Raw genomic sequence first — 17,069 nt, forward strand, 5'->3', positions numbered from 1 at the left:
CTACTGGACTGGAATGTTTAGCAGGAATTGCACTGTGATTTGGTCTTGTTCAGCAAAATTCAAGAATGAAAAATACAGTAACCTCCCCCCTTACCTCCTGCTTGGCTTTTTCGAGATGAAAGCTGTGATTTATCTAATGTGAGTGTAACAAATCTCTGATCTGTAGTTATCATCTTTTGGGACTATGAAACTGAGCTCCAGGAACTCACAAATGCAGCAACAGTCACAATCACTGCTGCAAAGCACAATATCCAGTTTTAATAACCTGAGACAGAACACAACAGAACTTTACTGAGGCAGGAAACTCAATGACAGTTTAAGACTTGTTAGTCATTGTGTTCAATTCTGTTTTCTCAGCCAGTAATGCCAAAGGTGATTGACAAAGTAGTCCATGATTTGGAGGTGCCGGTTTTGGACTGGGGTGTACAACGTTAAAAATCACACAATACCAGGTTATAGTCCAACAGGTTTATTTGGAAGCACTAGGTTTCAGAGCACTGCTCCTTCATTCGGTGGTTGTGGAATTGTGGAGTACTCCACAACCACCTGACGAAGAAGCAGCGCTCCAAAAGCTGGTGCTTCCAAACAAACCTGTTGGACTATAACCTGGTGTTGTGTGGTTTTTAACATTGACAAAGTAAACATCAAAAGGATATTTCCTCATGTGGCATAATCTAGAATGAGAGGTCATAGTTTAAAGATAAAAGGTCACAGATTTAAAACAGAGATGAGGAGAAAATACTTCTTTCATGAATCTGTGGAGTCAATTACTCCAGAGTGTGGTGGATGCCAGGACAGTGAGTTAATTTAAGGAGGATATAAACAGATTTTTAATTAGTAATGGGTTGCAGGTTTTTGGAGAATGGGCAAAAAGTGGAGTTCAGGCTGAGATGAGATCAGTCATGATTGTATTGAATGGGGGAATAGGCTGGAGGGGCTGAATTGCCTGCTCCTGCTCCAGCTCTTAAGTTCCAATTGTGAAAGAAGAATGATCATTTGGTAGAATTACTAATAATGTTGAAGCTCTTCATCTTTGCATGCAACTGGACAATTCATAAGAATCTCAAAGTAAAGAGAAAACAACATTTTTGGTTGACAAGTATATGTGGTTAAATATTGACACTTGCAGGATGTAGGATACCAAGGATTACCCAAACTTTGTGGTTGAGAATGTGAATGACTTAAAGATGGTGTGGTGAGTTTATTTTGAAGCAAGGTTTCAAATGGTGTATAATCTTTACAGGTAGAGAGGACATAGAAACCGAAACAGGTGAAAATGGTTAACGAGAACCAAAGCCATATTTTTGTGGGGAGATGGTTGTACAACGCTAATGTCATAGGACTCATAATCCAGAGCCCCATAATAAAACCATGAAATATATGGCATCACCTAAATTCAACGTTTGAAGCATAATGCAAGTCCCAGTGATTGGTAACCATGAAACTATCATTGTTTGTTATAAAAACCCGCCTGGTTCACAAATGCCCTTTAGGGAAGCAAATTGATATCCTTATCTGGCCTGGCCTACACGTGACTCCAGACCCACAGCGGGATCATTGACTTTTAGCTGCCCTCTGAAATGGCCAAGCCAGCCATTGAGTTCCAGGGGCAGGCAACAAATGCTGGTCTTACCAACCCCTGCTGTAAGAATAAAATTTAGAGAAATGGATGAGGATCTCCAAAGCTGACAGTGATAGTGTCCTCTGAATGGATTATTGATCCCAGGCAAGATAAATCCATTAGGGGAAAGCGAGGACTACAGATGCTGGAGATTAGAGTCGAGGAGTGTGGTGCTGGAAAAGCACGGCAGGTCAGGCAGCATCCGAGGAGCAGGAGAATCAACGTTTCGGGGCAGGGCCAATCTCCACAGCAAAAGAGACAGCTCCTCATGTTTCCTTCAGTCTTGTTGAGTAACCAAAGGTGTTGGGTCAGATTTAACATTGATCCACTTCAAGAATCTCTGTTCCTTCCAAAGTTTTGCTTTCTTTCTCTCTCTCTCATTGATTTATTTGCCTTATTTCTGGGCAGCTTTGCAAATCACTTATTCAATTGCCCACTAACAAAAGACATATTCCAAGTAATCTCTCCTATTTCTGTTGAAAGCTTATGTAATTATCTTATGGCCCATTGCTTGCTCCCACATTCTGTTCAACCGTTAGACAGCTGCTTCACATATGACTCATGGTATAAACTTCTCGCACTTCCCTCCCCCCACAATAAGATGAGCAGTGTCCTGTTTCAGTCTGTTTGTGCTCGAGACATGTCTCTTTGACCTTCACTGTTTGCCTGCTCAGGGCTTCACTTTCGACGGCTGAAAAAAGAACCTAATTTTATAATACTCACTACATTTCTTGGTAATTTATAAAGTTACATGATTACTTACAGATTGCCCCCTTAAGAAGGAAACTTTATACATCTCATGAAAGAACCCTGGTAAGCTCTAGGATCGGGGGATCTTGGTGTACATGGGACAAGTCGATAAATTGATTAAGAAAGTATATAGGATACTTGCCTTTATCAGCTGAGACATGATGTTTAAGAGCAGGGAGGTTATACTGGTACACAAGGTTGGTCAGGTCACAGCTAGAGTAGTGTGTATAATTCTGGAATCCAGATTATAGGAGGAATATGATAGCACTGGAGAGGGTCCAGAGGAGCTTTAGCAAGATGTTGGCTGGCCTGGAGGGTTTCAGTTATGAAATGAGATTGGACAGACTAGGGTTGTTTCCTTGGGGTAAAAACAATGACTGTAGATGCTGGAAACCTTGGGGACAGAGCAGACTGAGGGGGACCATGATTGAGAGGTATAAAATTATGAGCAGTGTAGACATGATAGCTTGGTGGAGCGATCAGTGAAAAAGGGCATACATTCAACGCAAGAGACGGGAGGTTTCAAGGGTATGTGAGGAAAATCTATTTCACCTAGGGGGTGGTGGGAATCTGGAACTCACTGCCTGTAAGGGTGGGAGAAACAGAAACCCTCAGAAATGTTTAAGATGCATTTAGATATCCACTTATGGTGCCAAGGCTATAGGCTGGAAAATGTGATTAGAATAGTTAGGTGGTTGCTATTGACTAACATAGACTTGATGGGCTAAAGGGCCTTTTCCTGCGAGTTAGACCTTCATGATTCTATTGCTCAGTAACCTAGTTATTTCCAAATTACAAGCTGGGTTCCTCAGTTTCTTGATGACATATTGCAGGTAAAGCTGCTAGAATTATCAGCATTATCTATACAAGTGGCAAGAATAATTGTAAAAACCTTTCCAGTAAAATGTGATCATTTACCCTCTCCATCTAAAGATCATCCCACAAAATTCTACATTACTGGCATGTTGTCAACACATATAGTTCAAAGAAAAGCTCATGCATGGGCTTTAATTCACCTATATATCAACTTACAGTATGCAAACTCTATATCCCTCTTTACTCTTATTGCATCCGATATTTCAGTTTATCTATGAAGTTGGCATCCATTGATGATCTTAAAATGTGGTCTCATTCTAGTGGCCAAATTAATCAGTTTCTGTCAAACTGTCCTTTAAATAGTTGCGCTGTCTGAGACCTGCTTTTCTGCGCATTAAACAATGCATTTCTATATGTTCATGTGACACAGCTCACATATACAAACTTACATTGGTGGTTCAACAACATGCCATACGTTTTTGACTTCTTCTTTCTTCTTATTCACCATCATTATTACTATTGTCAATTAGTTCTGAAGAAGTGTCACTGGACGTGAAACATTACCTCTGCTTTGTCTCTGTGGATGTTGCCAGACCTGTTGAGTTTCTCCAGAAATTCCTGGTTTTGTTTCAGATTTCCAGTAGCCACAGTTCTTTGTTTCATTATCAAGTTTCATTTGTTTTGATCTTCATTTCAGGTGACATGTCATTTTCTCAAAATTAGCCTCATAATTTGTGGCTGACCTTTTATACAATGTCTCCAAAACATTGAAAGTTCAGGCTGAATGCTAATGACTTAATTCTGTTTGTTAATGTTCCATTTATTTCTTCATAAAACAAAATTTCTTTTTTCATTTACAGAATCCAACAAGGTTTTTATTCTATTTTCTTTTTGAGAATTAAAATCTGTTTACCCCTTTTTCTTTGAATGCTTGAGATTGCAACACATCCATTTTTTATATAAATTCCAATACTGCAAACAATAATGACAAGTGTTCATGGTTTAAATTGTGCTTTCATAATAGAAACAGAAGTGACATCAATCAGGTTAAAGATGACCTCTATATCTCATGTTCTGAAGCACTTTGCTGCAGAATGTAACAAATTACCTGCTCTATTCCGGATGAAGGGCTTTTGCCAAAAACGTTGATTTTCCTGCTCCTTGGATACTGCCTGACCTGCTGTGCTTTTCCAGCACAATCTATATGGACTTCAGTAAGGCGTTCGACAAGGTTCCCCATGGGAGACTGATTAGCAAGGTTAGATCTCATGGAATACAGGGAGAACTAGCCATTTGGATACAGAACTGGCTCAAAGGTAAAAGACAGAGGGTGGTGGTGCAGGATTGTTTTTCAGACTGGAGGCCTGTGACCAGTGGAGTACCATAAGGATCAGTGCTGGGCCCTCTACTTTTTGTCATTTACATAAATGATTCGGATGCGAGCATAAGGGGTACAGTTTGTAAGTTTTCAGATGACACCAAAATTGGAGGTGTAGTGGACAGCGAAGAGGGTTACCTCAGATTATAACAGGATCTGGACCAGATGGGCCAATGGGCTGAGAAGTGGCAGATGGAGTTTAATTCAGATAAATGCGAGGTGCTGCATTTTGGGAAAGCAAATCTTAGCAGGACTTATACACTTAATGGTAAGGTCCTAGGGAGTGTTGCTGAACAAAGAGACCTTGGAGTGCAGGTTCATAGCTCCTTGAAAGTGGAGTCGCAGGTAGATAGGATAGTGAAGAAGGCGTTTGGTATGCTTTCCTTATTGGTCAGAGTATTGAGTACAGGAATTGGAATGTCATGTTGCGGCTGTACAGGACATTGGTTAGGCCACTGTTGGAATATTGTGTGCAATTCTGGTCTTCTTCCTATCAGAAAGACGTTGTGAAACTTGAAAGGGTTCAGAGAAGATTTACAAGGATGTTGCCAGGGTTGGAGGATCTGAGCTATTAGGAGAGGCTGAACAGGCTGGGGCTGTTTCACTGGAGCGTTGGAGGCTGAGGGGCAACCTTATAGAGGTTTACAAAATTATGAGGGGCATGGATAGGATAAATAGACAAAGTCTTTTCCCTGGTGTTAGGGAGTCCAGAACTAGAGGGAATAGGTTTAGGGTGAGAGGGGAAAGATATAAAAGAGACCAAAGTGGCAACTTTTTCATGCAGAGGGTGGTACGTGTATGGAATGAGCTGCTAGAGGATGTGGTGGAGGCTGGTACAATTGCAACATTTAAGAGGCATTTGGATAGGTATATGAATAGGAAGGGTTTGGAGGGATATGGGCCGGGTGCTGGCAGGTGGGATTAGATTGGGTTGGGATATCTGGTCGGCATGGACAAGTCGGACCGAAGAGTCTGTTTCCATGCTGTACATCTCTATGACTCTATGACTCTATGACTCTCGACTCTCCAGCATCTGCAATCTTCACTTTCTTCTGATATTGTGAGGTTAACATATCCCAATATAGATGTAACTTTGATAACTTAACAATTTAATAGTGCCCTGAATACTTTAATCTTATGAATACAGTTGTGATTTTATAATACAATCAAACTGTCGGAAGAAAGGGTTAACACTGCTGCTTGTTTGCAGGGAATGGAAAATGTTGCACATGCAACAGCATCATGTTTCTGTTATAAATTTTTAAATTAACTTTCCTATGTAATCATATTTATTCTTTCTTACTCCCTCAAATCAATTTTCAACTTTTAAAGTTTGCTACTTAAAAGAAACAGTCAGGGAAGTATTCTTTAACTGAGCTTTAGCTGCTTTTTTTTTAAACTCTTGTACTAATGTTTTGGAAAACTCACATTGGATTTCTGCCGATCTTGAAGACACCAGGCTTCCCTTATTATTAGGGAAACAAATTCATTTCAATCCTGCCTGTGAGAAAGTGTATAAGTTATGAGCAGTTAGGGAAAGAGTTAAGTTTTGGGTTGCGTGACAAAGGCTGAGTTAGCATGACTTTGACAAGATAAGAACTTACAGTAAACAATGAGGTGCTGGAGGCAAGGACAGTGAGTTAACTAGATAAAGACCATCCATTGTATAATGCCAGTTAATGAGCTGAGGGACATCCATTGAGAAATGCCTGATGGCCTAATCTTTACTGTTGATACTCACTGAGTGTAACAGTCACCCAATCAATATACTTGTTGCTTTATTTGGATGCTGCTCCCTATAAGTGACAATATAATTCCCTAAGAATCAAGAGAAGACCAAGAACTCATGCCTTTAGTGTTCAAGGGCAATCGCTCTCTTTCTAGGGCTCGGAATAAAGGTAATGAAGGTAGAGCCATACTGTGTCTCTGAGTGTTTGCTTCGACTGAAACGGGGATAGGGAAACCGAGACGAGTATATGGCAAGCCAGGTAGGAGTTCAAATGAATAGTTATGATTGGATGGTGTCAGCGATCACCTGGAATACCGGTATCTCAAGAGGATGGGCCCACAAAATAAGATTTTAAACCTTGGTGCCTCTAGATATTTCTGTGTATCGAAACGGTCCCCTCGTTCAAGTACTTTCTATTCTCTGTTCCCTTTGAACGGTAATTAGTTCAGTCGAGAGACACAGTTTTGTGAACGTGCTGGCAAACAGGGGCTCAAGTCCCCTGGGCTTAATTAGGGTTGTAATTGGGGTTCAAGTCCCCTGGGTCTTAAGTGGGGAGAAGGTGGAGCCGGTCGGCTCAGATTCTGACAGTGAAATGCATTGACTGCCGGGGCAGCTTTATCTGGGGTTTTGTTGTGGGAGTCTCGGTTTCTGGGCTGTGGACTCCATTGGCAAGTCTTTCTTCTGGGGGAAGAATGGATTGGACTGCGGCACCTTGTGTTTCACTGCAAGGATTTTCTCTTTTGATAAGTGTAATTTCGTCGAGAGGATGCAATAAAAAAGCAAGAAACGCTGAAATTAAAGTTGTACTAATACTTGGGTCGAGAAAGGAAGTTTCAATATAAATTGTGCCATGCTGAGGCTGTTTGATATTTAAATATGTTGGTTTGTTAAAATACTGGTTCAGAAAATCCTTTTAAGTAACTGTTTTGCCTTATTTGAATCAGGATCTCAACTCAATCTAGTTTGTGGGCAATGTAATAGGGCGGGTTTTGCTTTTACATTAATATTGAACATTAGGTCCTTTTTAAAATTATCAAACATGTAACCATAAAACAAATTGATTGAGGGCCTCGAGCTCCTGATTTCTTTGAAGTTCTACGATGCCTGTTTCACAAAACAATTGTGTCAGTGGTCACGCTTTAGCCAGATGAGTGTATTGTATTTTAATATCTTTGCTGCTGCTGTGTGTTTTAATGCAGAGTGTTCACAAAGAGTGCATTTTAAGTTTGATATTTTGTTAAGATTTTAGAGAATATTAGAACTTGAGGCTGAGCTGTTTAAGATCTTTCAATTGTTGTTAAGACTTCATTGGCCCCCTTCATATTGCACATTCAGAGCATGTTGATCTCTACCAAAGTTGCCACTGTAATTCTGACTGTTTTATTTTGGAAGTTTCATTTGGAGAACATACTTTAATATATTCTGCATTTGTTTCCCACAAATATTTAAATCTGAACTGAAACTACATCTTAAATGGCTTAAGAACAGGAAACATTTTGTTGTTTTCTTGCTGTTCCAGATTTTTAAAATACTTTTCCTGACAGCTTTCACATTAGCCAAATATCAATTTGTTAAAGGATAACATTTTTGAATAACCTGAATGGGGTACCTGAGGGTTTGATTTTAGGACCACTGATTGTTGTTTGTAATTGACTGAACTGTTTAGGCAGTACAATTTAGAAGTTTATGGATTGTATGAAACTTAATAATGTCATAAATAGTGAACAGACTTCAAGACGACTGAGAATGTTGAAATAGGCAGACACAATTTAGTGTCGTGAAATGTGTGACTGTCTTCATACTGATACCCATCTTGGCAAGGAAGGAATGAGAGAGGAAGTGCAAAGATACTTTCAGCAGCTAACATCTTCTCTTGAGTTTCTCCATTCACAGGTAAAGCACACCTTCGGACCACTGTCCACCCTTCCACAACCTGATCCAATGGATTCAATCATCTCACCAGTCAGAGCATAAAAAGTGAAGGAGCTAACAAGCATGAAGAGAACATGCTTTTTGTCAGTGGGCTTCCTATGGATATTAAACCATGTGAGCTTTACCTTGTCTTTTGACCATTTAAGAGATATGATAGTTCATTGATCAAGCTAACATCAAAATAGCCAGTTGACTTTGTTAAATTTGACGCAGAGATGGAGCAGAAGTAGCAAAGAATGCTGCGTTCAGCGAGCCTGCTGCTGCCGCTGCTGCACTGCACACTCAGATGTGCTGGTATCCTCCATCTGAAGCATCTCCACAACGATGGAAGTCTCATCAGTTTTGTTAAGTATTTAACTGTCCTTCTCCAAGAATTCAGATTTCTCCATGTAGTGATGCAGAAAGACTGACTGGATTTTGTTTTCAGGTTGGATTTTACTGAAGGAGATTTTGCATAACTGGTTCGTTTCCATTTGATTTGGAGGGGGTGGAGTGCTCACTAAGGACTGCGTATTTAAGAACTTACTGGTGAACTTTTTTCCACATTGGAGGATCCTGGGGATTCTGTCTCCTGCATGAATTAGTAATGTTGATGTTATAATTATTGTATGTTATGTGTCAATAACTTGCTTAAATACTGGCTGTCAGAGTCTTATGAAAGCTGTAGTGCCATCCAGGTGGTTATCATGAAATGATAAAAGGAGGGAATGAGAAGGTATAAGCAGATAGGGAAAGAATTAAGTTTAGGGTTGCTTGACAAAGGCTCAGCTAGCATGACTTTGGCCAGATAAGAACATGCAGTAAACAATCAGGTGCTGGAAGGCAAGGGTAGTGGGTTAATGAAGTAAAAAGCATCCATTGTGTAATGCCAGTTAACAAGGTAAAGAACATCCATTGTGTAATACCAGTTAATGAGGTGAGGAACATCCATTGTGATGGCTTAATCTTTACTGTTGATGCTCGCTATTGTAACGGTCACCCAATCAAGATAGACATTGCCTTATTTGGATGCTGCTCCCTGTAAGTCCTTGAGAATCTGCTGTTCGAGAGAAGATCAAGAACTCATGTCTTTGCGTACATGGACAATCGCTCTCTCTCCATGGCCCGGAATAAAGGTAAGGAAGGTAGAGCCACACTGTGTCTCTTGAGCGTTTGCTTTGACTGATACAAGGATAGGGAAACGGGACTGCACTCAGTGAGTCTAACATTTATTATTTGCTCAGCTCAGAAGGTCACAGAAGTTTAGATGAAATGCCAATTGTTTTCTAAAGTTTTTGGGTTTCTCATTGATTGATCTTTTGAACATTTGATGTTCATGAATAGGTACCAACGATATAGGTAGAAAGGGGCTCTGCTGAGAAAATGGGGGCTAAATTAAAAGGCAGACCTGGTATTGCATTTTGGTAAAACAAACAAGGACAGGACTTATACCGTTAATAGTAGGGCCCTGGGTAGTGTTGTCAAACAGAGAGATTTAGGGGTTCAGGTAGTTAATTCTTTGAAAGTTGTGTTACAGGTAGACAGAGTGATTAAGAAGATATTTAGTGTTATTGCCTTCATTGCTCAGACTATTGAGTATAGGAGTTGGGACGCCATGTTGCAATTGTACAGGACATTGGTGAGGCCTCTTCTAAAATATTGTGTACAATTCTGGTTGCCCTGCTATAGGAAAGATATTATTAAATTACAAGGGGTTCAGAAAAGATTTACAAGGAGATTGCTGGGTCTGGAGGGTTTGAATTAAAACAATGGGCTGGATAGGCTGGGACTACTTTCACTGGAGCATAGGAGATTGAGGGCTGACCTTATAGAGATTTATAAAATCATGAGGGACATAGACAAGGTGAATAGCAAAGGTCTTCTCTCCGGGGTAGGGGAATTCAACGCTAGAGGGCAAATCTTTAAGGTGAGAGGAGAAAGATTTAAAAGGGACCTGAGGGGCAACCTTTTCACACAGGGGGTGGTTTGTACGTGGAATGAGCTGCTAGAGGAAGTGGTAGATGCAGATATAGTTACAACATTTTAAAGGCATTTGGACAGGTACATGAAGAGGAAAGGTTTGGAGAGATATGAGACAAACTCAGGCAAGTGAAACTCGTTGGGAAACTTGGTTGGTATGGATAGACTTGGACCAAAGTGTATGTTTCCAAGCTGTATAACTGTATGACTTTAAGATTCTGTATCCAGAGTACTGCCTGAGGCATGAGCTGATTTGTGGAGGGTTTTTCTTTATTCATTCATGGGAATGAGTGCATCGCTGGCTGGGTTAGCATTTATTGCCCATCCTTAGTTGACCCTTGAGAAAGTGGTGATGAGCTGCCTTCTTGAACTGCTGCAGTCCACCTGCTGAGGGTTGCCCCCCAATGCCCTTAGGGAGGGAATTCCAGGATTTTGACCCAGTGACAGTGAAGGAATGGTGATATATTTCCAAGTCAGGATGGTGAGCAGCTTGGAAGGGGACTTACAGGTGGTAGTGTTCCCATATATCTGCTGCTCTTGTCCTTCTAGATGGAAGTGGATGTGAGTTTGGAAGGAGCTGTCTGAGGAGTTTTGATGAATTTCTACTATGCATCTTGCAGATAGGCGGCACGGTGGCACAGTGGTTAGCACTGCTGCCTCACAGCGCCAGAGACCCGGGTTCAATTCCCGCCTCAGGTGACTGACTGTGTGGAGTTTGCACATTCTCGCCGTGTCTGCGTGGGTTTCCTCCGGGTGCTCCGGTTTCCTCCCACAGTCCAAAGATGTGCAGGTCAGGTGAATTGGCCATGCTAAATTGCCCGTAGTGTTAGGTGAAGGGGTAAATATAGGGGTATGGGTGGGTTGTGCTTCGGCGGGTCGGTGTGGACTTGTTGGGCCGAAGGGCCTGTTTTCACACTGTAAGTAATCTAATAGTGCATATTGCTGACACTGAGCATCAGTCAGATGAGAAAGCTGGTAGCCGTACACATCTGCTAAGGAGATACTGGAAAGCGTTTGACCCCAGGAGAGGGGCCCATTTGTTCAGCAGAGTTAAGGACATCTGTTCTTAGTGTCAATGGATTGATGTAAATAAGGTCATAACATTTGTTCACTTGTGGAATGTGTGGCAGTACTTCCTTCTCACCCCAGGGGTTGGAGGCTCACGTATTTCACAGTGGAATGTTGGATAACTATATTTCTGGTTTATATTGAAGACTCTTCACAAAACTCATACTCAATAGGAAAAGAACTTGTAATTTAATAAACTGATTGGAATATGCACGTAATAGAACAATTCTGATACATTTTCATGTATACCATCCTGAGCAGATTTTAATTTATAAGGCTCAGCTCCCTCATCTTGACTGTTCTGGAAGATGAATGTCTCATTACCCTACAGGTTAGGAAAACACAAAGGCTAAAGCTGACATACAAAGAACAAAGAACATAGAAAAGTTACAGCCCAGGAAGAGGCCCTTCAGCCCTCCAAGCCTGAGCTGATCCAAATGTACTGACTAAACCTGTCGGTCAATTCCTAAGCATCTGTATCCCTCTACTCCCCACCGACTCATTCATTTATCCAGATGCATCTTAAATGAATCTACCATGGCTGCCTCAACCACCTCTGCTGGCAAAACGCGTTCCAAACACCCACCACCCTCTGTGTGAAGTACTTGCTGCGTGTATCCCCCTTAAACTTTCCACCTCTCACCTTGAAAGCATGACCCCTCGTTATTGAATCCTTCACCCTGGGAAAAAAACTTGTCCCTATCCACCCTGTCTATACCCTTCATGATTTTATAAACCACAATCAGGTCCCCCCTCAATTTTCTTTTTTCTAATGGAAATAAATCTAACCTACTCAACCTTTCTTCATTGCTAGCTAGACATTGTAAGAAAGTTGGAAGATGTTCTTGTGTGTGTGTGAGAGAGAGAGAGAAAACCTTCTTCTGTAAATTACATTCACGGACCTAAGGGTTCAAGGGACACTGAGAGAAGGTGAGGGTGAGAGAGAGAGAGAAAGAGAAAGAGAGAGAGAGAGAGAGAAGACAGAAGCTGGTGGAAAGGTTTACTCTTTGTGGTCTGATTTGAGCGTACACTTGTTTATCATGGATTGAATGTTTGCGTGTTGTACCCTCGAGCTCGAGATCTGGGAGTGTCATGAATTTAATTTGCATTTTGGGAATCCAAGATCATTTTAAAAGAAAAAGGCCTTTTGTAGGACAATGATACTCTGCATGTTAGCTGAGTGAGGTTACCTCATGACCTTTTCCACATAGTTTAGACTAGTCCCTCATTATGATGTACTGTTAAAAGGGAAGGTTATCTAGCCAATGAAATTGGCCATTTGGTCTGGCTTGATCAAGGTTCCCACTTTGATGTGTATGCAGCTTAATTAGTCAAACATACTCAGACCTGTCAATGAGTTTCTCTTCCTCTGCAAACTTTTGCCATTTTATTGCTGCTTATCTGATTAAGGACATGTGGTGTTTTTGTAACTTTAATACCAATTTCTGTATAAAGACAGCTGGTTTGCAACAATAAGGAGAGTAGTTTGAGAGAGGTCTTCGGGTTAAGAGCCGGCGCTGCTACTCTGCTAATGGTTTTAGAACCTTAGCTCAAGTCTGGCTTGTCAGTATCTATGTTAGAGTGTAACATTGATGCCTTTGGTAAATAAAGGTAATAATTTAAAATAAACTGTCTGCAAGAGTTTTATATTCCAGACTACCACAGAGTATGATCTCCGGGACGAACCAAGAGAGGCTTACAGGTCAAGTCCATTAGAGATTCCCTGTGCTGTCTCGAATAGATACTTTAATATGTAGATGATTGTGGATGTTGTTCCAATCAAGCAGGTTATTTTGTCCTGGACTCTGCCAGGATCTTCTTGAGCATTGCTGGAGCTGCACCTATCAAGGCAAATAGGTCAAGATTAAAGACGTAAATTTAGGATGCAAAGATTGGTGTGAGAGAAATAGGTTCCAATTCATGGGACATTGGGACCAGCTTTAGGGTAGGAGGGAGCTGTACCAATGGTATGGGCTCCACTTGAATCATGCTGAGACCAGAGTCCTAGTGAATTGCATAACTAGCGCTATAGATAGGGCTTTAAATGTGGGGCAGTTCCTGTTGCATGGAAAATTAGGATATCAAAGTTAAAGATGAAGGTAGTGGATTGCTGGTTAGTGATAAGGTTGATTGTTACCAGAAAATACAAGAAGGGACCAAATACGTGAATATCATATTGTACCATGGCACCATAATAGTGCAGGGAAACTCACTAATAGAACAAACTTAAAAGCGTTGTATTTTAATGCGCAAAGCATTTGAGATTAGGTAGACAAACTGACACCACAAATCAAGGTAAATTAATATTATCTCATAGCCATTATGGAAATATGGTTATGTGATGATTCTATATCTTTAAGAGGTGTATTTAGTCTTGGTTTTTTGTTAAGGGAGGTTTTAAGACAGAGGTTATGAACTATTTATTCAAAGCCAATAAAGTAAACAGCTTTTGAAGCCTTAGGGTGTTTTACTTTAAAAGTTGGAACAATAGACGCAGCTTGAATGGGTCGAGTCAGGCTCCCACAGAACCAGGGTTTTAGCTTAGCTTTCTGTAGTTGTTGGGATTTTGAAGCTGCCTACATCTCTCCCTGCTATAGCAAAATGTTTTGAGTCCTCTCTCCCTGCCAGTATTTTCTCTTGAGAAACATTGCATTGGGTAAGTGATGGCCTAGTGATATTATGGCGAGACTAGAAACCCAGGCAATGTTCCGGGTTTGAGTCCCGCTATGGCAGATGGTGGAATTATGAATTCAATGAAATCTGGAATTTAGAGTCTAATGAAGACCATGAAACCATTGTCAACTGTTGGAAAAACCCATCTTGTTCACTAATCCCCTTTTGAGAAGGAAACTGTCTGGCCAACATGTGACTCCAGATCCACAACAATGTGATTGACTCCTGTGAGAAACAAAAGCTCACTCACTTTAATAATTTCAGCCCGAGACCAAAAATCTGAAACAGTGTCGTTTATTTGTACACTTGCAAGTGGGTGCCATGTCTAATGCCAGGTAAGGCAATGACAAATGCACACCAAATCCAACAAACTCTCGAAACTTATACAGTTTGAATCCCCATATTTTTTCCTTATTCCATTGTTTGCCCCCATCCTCCGCTTACATCATTCATTTCCTTAAGACTGATCTCACAACTTCTGTTTATCCGGCCTTGTCCGTGACAAATGCCTTTCTCTGGCCCCCCCCATAAGGTTGTTTGACGTCATCCCATCCTTTGCTTACCATTATCTACTCCCTCCATCTGCGCTGCCCCTCACAGCATCTTATCACTAAGCCTTTTTAATTGGGGTTTGTTCCTGTGTCTCTGTACAAGTGGGAAACAGATGTTTATAAAGGCCTCTTTTCACAGCATTTTATCTAGCGCCTGTATTTCTACCATTGTTCTGTATTCACATCTCATGCTAAGTCCTTCCTCTATGTAGTTCCCATTTTTGCTAACTCAGCTCCTAGCTGAGAAAACAATCACAGACTAATGTGAATTCATTTACTCTGTATCAGAACTTATAATTTGCAGAAATAACATTACTTCACCTATATCCCACAACTCCTAACTGCCCACATCAGCCTGCTCCAAAGGTATGTAGTTATATCCCTGAGTAGGTTGCTTAGAAAGGTCAGTTAATTTAAAAAAAATTAAAGTTCTTGATGGAAGGAAAACTGATCATCAGGCCTTCGCATGGTTAGGTGCTTGTTTTAAACTGGCACAGACTTGATGGGCTAAAGGGCCTTTTTCTGCTCTGACAGACTCCATGATCTATATGTGACTCCAGGCCCTCAGCAATGTGATTGATTCTTAACTGCCCTCTGAAAGACATGGAAAACCACTTGATAGTATTCAATCAGGCAATTTACCTCCTGCACCTTCTCAAAGGCTATGATTGGCAATAACTGCTGGTCTCAGTTCGGCCCAAATCCCATGAAAGATCTTTTTAAAAAGAGTGCAGTCAAGACAGAGAGTTTGAGAGGGGGCAGGGCATTCATTTCCTGGAAACTGAACAAGTGAAACAAAGATAGGAGCCAAATCTTTTCCCCTAAATGATGTCTTGAGTAAAATTGAAACTGAAGCTAGACTTTCTGCAGATTTCTTTTACAAAATGAAACTGATAGTGTTTACTGCTGGTTCATATATTATAACTGCTTATTCCAGCCACTGAAATGTGTAGGAAGTGTAAGAGAGAATCCAGGTTAGGGCGCGGTCAGTCAGTTTTGGGACCAGATCTCAATGTGTTGGACTGAAGTTTTGCTTTAACCTATATAAAATGGAGAAAATGAGAGACAATTTTCAACTCAACAAATTAAATGCACACTTTCCATAAGGTCTTACAAACACTGTCACCCTCCACCCTTCCTGTTGTTAACTTTCCTCTATACTTGCTCAGAAGTTGTCAACCTCTCACATCTTCTAGTTCCAACAAAAGGTAATCGATCCAAAATATTAAGTGTTTAACCATTTTGCGCCAACACCACCCCGTCCCCTGAACTATTTACCCAGAGGAAGGATGTGAGGGTGAAAGGGTTAGCCATCTCCTAAGTTATTGGTAGCCCAAATGAGGTGAGTCAATGGACTGTTAAAGCCAATTGTCAAAGGCTGTTTTTCCAGTCAGTATATGAGTGTTCCCTCCAGCTCTTGAGGCATCAGGACTGAGGCTAGCTGCCTGGAAGTATCCTCCTTGGATGCAGACCAAGGAGCCAGCGCTCCAGTGGGAATCAGAGGCATCCTCCTTCTCACTTAAACTGCACGCTCCCACTTCTTTGCTCTGGAGGGCAAACTATTCTCCCCCCAGCTTGAAGGGTCTATCCACTATCCTGGATGCCCAATCCCCCTCTGCCACTCTTTGTCCTATTCAAGGAAAATCAGTGCAATAAGGCGCTAAGAAATAAGAACAGGAATAGGCTATTTGGCCCCTCAAGCCTTATCCTGGAATCCCTACAGTGGGTGGCACAGTGGCTCAGTGGTTAGCATTGCTGTCTCATAGTGCCAGGGACCTGGGTTCGATTCCAGCCTCAGGGTGACTGTTTGGAGTTTGGGTGTTCTCCCCGTGTCTGTGTGGGTTTCCTCCGGGTGCTCTGGTTTCCTCCCACAGTCCAAAGATGTGCAGGTTAGGAGAATTGACCATGCTAAGTTTCCCAGAGTGTTCAGGGATGTGTCGGCTAGGTGCATTAGTCAGGCGAAATGCAAAATGGAAGAGAGGGGAATGGGTCTGGGTGGGATACTTTTCAGGAGGACTTGTTGAGCCAAATGGCTTGTCCCCACACTGTGGGGATTCTATGTGTGGAAACAGGTGGCTTGTACCTAGGTCTCAGTTCAGGGGTAGGAACTCAACCTCTGAGCCACAAGAAGCTTCCATCAAAGCTTTTAATGTGAGAAGATCATTAATTGCAAGATTACGTTCATTATTGTATGGGGCAATTTTTTGAGGGGTCAGTTGATGTCCTTCTGCTCATGCTATGCCGTCAACAGAAAAATCAGAAACAATCCAGCCAGATTAATTAAGCTTGGTAACCAGGTTACCCACATAGCAGTGAACAGTTTTAAAACACATTGTTATTTAGCAAGTTTATTTTCAGGGCTGGCACTGGCTGCACCAGGACCCAGTGGAACTTGGCAGCACCCTCCACCCATTACAAAAACAGGTAAAAATAGACTCATGTTACAGAGGGCTTTCAATGGACAAGCAGTACATAGAATGCAAGGTGATGACCAAAAGCATAAGAAATTTCTAAGTGGTAATCCGGGATTGCTTCTTAACACCTAGGGTAAATAAACCATTAAGTTTTGTGTTTAGCCACACAGCACATTGA

The sequence above is a fragment of the Chiloscyllium plagiosum genome, unplaced genomic scaffold, assembly GCF_037043375.1.
Source record: "Chiloscyllium plagiosum isolate Xiang-an unplaced genomic scaffold, Cpla_swu_hap1 HiC_scaffold_10, whole genome shotgun sequence".
Classification (NCBI taxonomy): domain Eukaryota; kingdom Metazoa; phylum Chordata; class Chondrichthyes; order Orectolobiformes; family Hemiscylliidae; genus Chiloscyllium; species Chiloscyllium plagiosum.